Genomic DNA, 7326 nt, shown 5'->3' on the forward strand with positions numbered 1-7326 from the left:
TGAGATTTCAAAAGATCTTTCAATCGATTTGCCAATCGATTGTGTTTAAGTCAGTGACTCAGCTATTTTGATACTAATCGACGTGCCAATCGATTTGTATGTATTTGTCTGAAAACGTTCTTACCTGGGATTTGGTTCAATCGATTTCCCAATCGATTTCGACCAAATTTAACTTGATTGAAATATTACAACATAGATTGTCCAATCGATTTGTATGTCACAGGAAAAGTTATTTTGCAAGTGATTTTTAAGTAATCGATTTGCCAATCGATTACCCTTAAAACTGGGTTTCCACTGTGACTTATCCAATCGATTTCCCAATCGATTTATTTCAATCAGGTTTATTTGTGAGATGTATAATCGATTTGTCAATCGATTACCCTCAAAACTGGGGTGCTACTGACTTGTGCAATTTTCATTTCTAATTTAGTCAGTCGATTGCCCAATCGATTATACCAACACAAACAGTTGTGTTTCCTTACACCCTTGTTATGAAATCGATTTCCCAATCGATTTGCTTTAGTCAAAAATCAACTTTTGTTGATTTCTTGTGTTCCAAGCAACCTATTCCAAGTGTGTAGGATTTGATTGTTGTTCCTGAAATCTTGCTCAATTCAAATATTAGATTTATCATGTATTATATGAACATTGTTGAATTATTAATTATGTCAAAATTAGGAATCAAATGATCAAAATCCAACAATCTACGTCAGAAATAACAAATCCAGCTTTTTTACATGTTGTGAAACGTGTATCTCAAAATTACCATATTTTTGAATTGATACATTGTTCATAATTAGTTTTCCAAGCGATTCGTTATTCCAACATGTGAACAATGAATGTATGGATTTTCTCTAATCAATAGGTTTCATTTTCAAAAAATTTGATTGTGAAATCCTAATTTACCCTTGGTATCTCTATCCTTTTATTCAACAAATACAAGCATAAGTGATCAAAGGAATACTTTCCATTGTGAAATTTTTGCACTTGCTGAAACACAGGGTCAAATTCACACCTAAATAATTTATTTTCATCAACAATACATGAATAATATTATAATTGATTTTATCGCATAAAATTTGAGTTCGTTTTTTCCCACATAAATAGTAGACTTTGGAGATCCCTCTTATACATGCTTTGAATATGGAACTCAAATGTGGTACGAAGAGCGAGCTAGGAAAAGTGTTAATAGCAACCAACCTAAATTTTCACTTTGTTGTACAAAAGGAATATTATATATTCCATACTTAAAAAGGCCTACAGAGTTGCTAATGTGGCTAATAGATGGACAAGATCTAAGGAGTAAACATTTTAAAGAAAATATATGAGGCTATAATATTTACTTGATTAGTTATATTTAATTTTTTAATGTCTTAATATAAAAATTATACTAATACTTTTTGAAGTGTGTTTTATTGGTTTATAAAGACGGTATTAATAATAGTATATTTGAAACCGATTGTTTGGCCTTTCTCTCCATATTCAAGGAATGATATACTCAATTTATTTTCGTGATTATTTAAGGATGTCTTAATACTTAATTTTTAATTTTTTACTTGATTAGTTATATTTAATTTTTTAATGTCTTAATATAAAAATTATACTAATACTTTTTGAAGTGTGTTTTATTGGTTTATAAAGACGGTATTAATAATAGTATATTTGAAACCGATTGTTTGGCCTTTCTCTCCATATTCAAGGAATGATATACTCAATTTATTTTCGTGATTATTTAAGGATGTCTTAATACTTAATTTTTAATTTTTTACTTGATTAGTTATATTTAATTTTTTAATGTCTTAATATAAAAATTATACTAATACTTTTTGAAGTGTGTTTTATTGGTTTATAATGACGGTATTAATAATAGTATATTTGAAACCGATTTGTTTGGCTTTTCTCTCCATATTCAAGGAATGATATACTCAATTTATTTTCGTGATTATTTAAGGATGTCTTAATACTTATTTTTTTTATTTTTTACTTGATTAGTTATATTTAATTTTTTAATGTCTTAATATAAAAATTATACTAATATTTTTTGAAGTGTGTTTTATTGGTTTATAATGTCGGTATTAATAATAGTATATTTGAAACCGATTTGTTTGGCCTTTCTCTCGATATTTGAAATCGATTTCTTAACTCAACTTGATCACATTAATGCTATTTTTTTTGTTCAAATGGTGCAGCCACATTTTCCTTTGTTAGATTTGGATTTTATGTATGACGCTTCAAGTTATCATTCTCATGTTTTGTTTTAGTAATATAATTCCTTTTTAATTACAAATATTAAATACAGGATAAATGTTTTTTTTATTATCTCAATTTTTTCATGCAGTTTTTTTGAAAATGAATTATTAAAGAAGCCATTTGATTGAACAATTAATACACGGAACACATATTTGTCATTAATCTATTAGTTAAATTTAGTATATCTTATGTCTTGTAAATAAAATAAGAATATTTATAATATACTAATTATAATTTATAATAAAAACTATAGACATGACAATTGTTTGTCGCTAAATAATTACATAAAAAAATTAGCGTTTTTTTTAATATCGTTGTCACAAAAATGAAAGCAATTACATACAACACAATAACTTTATTTTTTTTTATGTTATCTCTTTTAAAATAGATCACTAAAGAAGCTGATGTAGCTTTATTTTTATTTTTTACATTTCAATTTTTTCACATTGTTTTTCTAAAAATAAGTTATTAAAGAAGCTATTAGAACTTATAATTCATAAATGGAACATAATTTTTTCATTAATTAATTAATTAAATTTAGTATTTCTACATCATCTAAATAAAAATGAGAATATTTATAACAACCTAATTATAATTTATCATAAAAATTATATACGGGACAATTTTTTGTCGCTAAAGAATTAAAATATAGTGTTCTTTTTAATATAATTTCCATAAAAATAAAAACAATTATAATATTCAATACTTATATTTAGGGACACTTTTTTTTCCTTTCTAAAGGGGCTAATAAGTTTTATTTTTTTAACTATAACATACCACCTAAATGAATAATTGGGTATGAAGACTATATGACCATCTCAATAATATTCATATTAGAACCCAGATGAATGATAAGAATAAAGTGCATATAATATACTATATAGACTAAATTATATTTGTGGTCCCTTAACTTAATTTTAGATAATGTTTTAGTCCTTTATTTTATTTTTTTTTGATTTAATCCTTTATTTCTAACAATATCATATAAAGTATGAAAATATGAGTTTATTTGAAGATTTGCGTTACGAATTTGATTAAATTTATATTATATTGAAGAATATAATTAATTTTATGAGTTTTGATTGAATTTTTTTTTGAATTTTTGTATAAAAAATGATAACATTGTTGAAATTTTAAAACATAAAATATCAAATTGTCACTTAAAATTAAAATAAAGGATCAAGTCGGAAAAAATAAAAGATAAAGGACTAAAACGTTACCTGAAATTAAGTTAAGGGACCAGATGTAATTTAACCTACAATATAATATACATATTACTTCGGATAATTGATCATGATCTATAATATTATCTGAATATTACTGACAATTCTATTTAATTTCTATATTTTATTGTATTTTTTAACAATTTTAGTTTCTTTTATATTATTATTAATTATTAATTAATAATTAATATTTTTAATAATTTATTATTAATAATTCATTTTTATATTATTTAATATATAACAAATAATTGAGTAGAAGATCGCGACCAATAACAAATTTTCTTGTTTTATATGATCGCATAATGCGACCAGGTAAATGTCCAAAAAATAGCGTATTTTGAATAATTTTTTTTGTAAGTAGGATATTTTAAATTAAAAAAAATAAAAGGATATTGATGAAAAAAATCCATATTTTTTCTAAGAGGGGTCTTGCGTTGCCTAACATTGACAAAACCCTATTTTCAAAAACAAAAAACCCTAATTTACACTATAAATAATCCCCAAATTCGCCATATTCGATATTCGAAACAATTCAGCTGTCGGCAACTTCGATCTCATCCTTATTTTTCTTAGTGCATTGTGTAGGCAATGTGTTCTTTCTACTTCTTTAATATTTAGTTTGTGATTTCGTTCAATTTAGGGATGAACAGTTCATCAATTTTTGTCTGCAAATTTTATATTAAATCTTTTATTTCAATTTTTCATACTGAGTCTATGATGAAAATTCATCTGTGCTGGAGCGAGTCATCTTTTGTTCTCGTCGATGATGGCGCAATCCTCTAAGAAGTTCTGAGCTCGTATATTAATCTTTTTTATTTAATTAGATAATTACATAAATTAATTTGATTCTTTATTAATTGAGAAATAAATAAGAGGGAAAAGAAAAGCGAAGTGATGATAGAAATTCATTTGTCTGTCAATCCTCTGATATTTTTTGATGTATTTATGAATCCCGACAGGTTCTGATCGTTTTCTTAATTCCCTCTTTCATTACGTTATTTTGTTTAGGTTTTGGTTGATTTGTTCCTGTCTTGAGATTTTTAGATTATGTTGTTGTTTATGTCCACTTTTATTTGAGTCTTTTTCAACATTTGATGATTGCAAATTGAGAAACTATTTATGAATGGGCATATGATGAATCTTATGTTGTGTAAATGGGTAATTTGCATCTGAATTTCATTGATGCTACATCACCTTGGAGAACTGATGCCCACTTTTTCGGTTTATATTTTGTTGTGTCAAATTTTAGTTTGTTTCAGTGCTGTTTTTTATAATCAATGAAATTTCAATTGATGGACATATGATGAATTTGAATTGTGTAAATGGGTAATTTGCATCTGAGTTTTATTGATGTTATATATCACCTTGGAGAACTGATGTCCACAATTTACATTGAACCTTTTTTGTTGTTGCTGTGTTCAAAGTTTTTAAACAAACAAGTTTTAGAGTGTTTTCTGTTTGTTTCGGAATCCGCCTAATTGAAAAGGAATCTAATTTTTAGAGTAATTTTTTACGCTTTTTTCCAATGAAAATTTTCAGTATAGTCAAATTTATCAAAATATTTATCGGGGTAATTTTCTGGCATACATCGTCTACATATAAAACATTATATTTATCAAACTACGGTGTAATTTTCTGGCATAAATCATTTTCATAGTAAACATTATATGCAGATTGATGTAGATTGGAATTAAACAATTTATGGAATATTTTATAAAACATTTCTAGAAATATAATTTTATCTTCATAATACAACTATTAATTTGATGTTTGGATTGATACCAAATTAAATGTCTGAAACACTCTATATCAATCAAATAATTAGTTAGTCGTTGAATTTTGTGAAATAGTCTATTAATTTGATGTTTTGATTGATTTATAATGAATTAGTCATTAATTTTGTGAATTAACTAATAAGTAAATCAAAATAGTTTTTAAGACAGCTTTTATCGATTAATATTTAGATTTTGAATCGTAATTAAATATATCAATTACCCACGTTATTTATATCAATGTCATCTTTTTTGGACAAATTTGTTATTAAAATTTTAATATGTTATAGATAAAAGTTGTGACTAATTCTATTTGTTCATAGACTAATAATGGATAAACAAGTCAATAAAAGATTTAAATGTCATCGAAATCTTAGTTCATATTGTAATGACATTGATATGAGACCAATGTACAATAATAAAATATTTAATTAATATATCATATCATAAGAGACTCTTACTTGAGATTAGTTCTTATTGTAACGACATTGATGTTAGTTCTTATTTGATGGTAAATTTATTAAAGGCTTTTATAGAAAACTGGGATCCAATAATGCTATTTGAACAAAGTTGTGGGCTCTTAGGAATGGAATTCAAGTAGCTCATTCTCTTGAAAATTGGATTTGATACCCCACAATTTGAATTGTACCCCTAATATGTAAAAAAACTCAATTTTATCCCTTTCATTTTCATTCATTTCAAGGTAAAAAAATTGCTCAAAAAACGTATCTCTCTTCAAAATTTTAGAAACTTCAATTTCTTTCTCAAAAAATCCGGTACACAAATTAACACTATCGATAACTGTATTTTCAAAATTTCCCGTGGTGTAATTTGTGTTTTGGAAATTTTGGACCTCCTTAATTGGGTCATGTGCTAATGTTCTAGTTACACAAGTTAATTGTCGACACTATAATAAACTATATTATAAATATATTAAACTATACATACTATGTTATACTTGTGAGATCAAAATCTATTCAAAGTACAAAAGATTCTACTTGTTTTGATAGTAACAAAATAAAAACAATTTTAGGCATTAATGTTCCATTTAAGTGTGCAGTACCAAGAGCATATTAGAATATATCATTTGTTGATTAATCAGTTGATTAATCAAAAGACATGAAAAATTCCGCATTTAAAAATACTAAAAAAAGTTGCCAAGACTCCAGCTGATTCAGTTAGATTTGTCTCTAGTGAAAGTCAACACCCAGAAAAGTCATGGCAAAAAGTCAACGTTTTGGTAAAAGTCAACTTCTATGGTAAAAAGCCAATAATGAAAAAAGTCAACGCTATGACATGATTCGTGCCTCTGATAATTTGCCTTTGGTAATTTACATTTGATTCTAGTGTTTTCCTCTTGTTTCGTCAAACCTGTCTCTGGTATAACAAACTTGATTCTAGTGTTTGTCTATGCTCCAACAAACTTGATTCTAATGGTTGCCTTTGGCCCATCAAACTTGCTTTTGGTGGTTGCCTATGATCAATTACCCTTGCCTTAGGTCCAATAATTATGCATATGGTTGCTCCATGCCTCTGGTCAAGTGAAGTTGATTCTGCTTCATGCATCTGGTCAAGAAAGCATGCCTTCGGTCCAGTAAATGTGCCTCTAGTTGTTATTTGCCTCTAATCAAGTATAGTCTGCTTCATCAAAACTGAAATTCCGTAAACACTTAGAAAAAATTATAAGTCTTAGTGTTATGCTCAACGGTTATAATTTTGAATACAATGAAACACCATGCCGAAGGACAAACAAACCATGTCGTGAAGGACACAAGATCATTCCTTGAAGGATATTCAACCATACTCTGTAGGAAAAATGCAATGCTGCAAAAGCTTCTATAAATTGCACACAAATTATGAGTTCAAAGAAAATAGACCAACACACAACAATTCTAAACATAAAAAGAACCAATCACAACAACTTACAACATTTTTTTAAAGTAAAGTAATCTCAAATCAACAAGCATAAACACTGAGTTATAAAATTGTCAAATTTACCTTAGTGTTGAGAAAGAAAAATATTAGAGATTATTTTACAAATACACCCTAGTTAGAGAGAAAATTCTAAAATCCACAAACAC

The 7326-nt window shown here is 26.6% G+C and overlaps 4 non-coding genes across 4 annotated transcripts; all 4 read left to right on the forward strand.

Moving 5' to 3' along the window:
- The first annotated feature begins 4182 nt into the window (after positions 1-4182).
- LOC113786820 (small nucleolar RNA U61) lies at positions 4183-4270 on the forward strand. The gene has a single exon (XR_003473134.1). It is a non-coding gene; the product is annotated as a small nucleolar RNA U61 (small nucleolar RNA).
- An 89-nt stretch (positions 4271-4359) lies between these two features.
- On the forward strand, positions 4360-4443 carry LOC113786827 (small nucleolar RNA snoR14). The gene has a single exon (XR_003473141.1). It is a non-coding gene; the product is annotated as a small nucleolar RNA snoR14 (small nucleolar RNA).
- A 152-nt stretch (positions 4444-4595) lies between these two features.
- Positions 4596-4688, forward strand: LOC113786817 (small nucleolar RNA Z101). The gene has a single exon (XR_003473131.1). It is a non-coding gene; the product is annotated as a small nucleolar RNA Z101 (small nucleolar RNA).
- A 76-nt stretch (positions 4689-4764) lies between these two features.
- On the forward strand, positions 4765-4858 carry LOC113786818 (small nucleolar RNA Z101). The gene has a single exon (XR_003473132.1). It is a non-coding gene; the product is annotated as a small nucleolar RNA Z101 (small nucleolar RNA).
- The last annotated feature ends 2468 nt before the right edge of the window (positions 4859-7326 follow it).

Source organism: Cicer arietinum, chromosome 5 (assembly GCF_000331145.2).
Source record: "Cicer arietinum cultivar CDC Frontier isolate Library 1 chromosome 5, Cicar.CDCFrontier_v2.0, whole genome shotgun sequence".
Lineage (NCBI taxonomy): Eukaryota > Viridiplantae > Streptophyta > Magnoliopsida > Fabales > Fabaceae > Cicer > Cicer arietinum.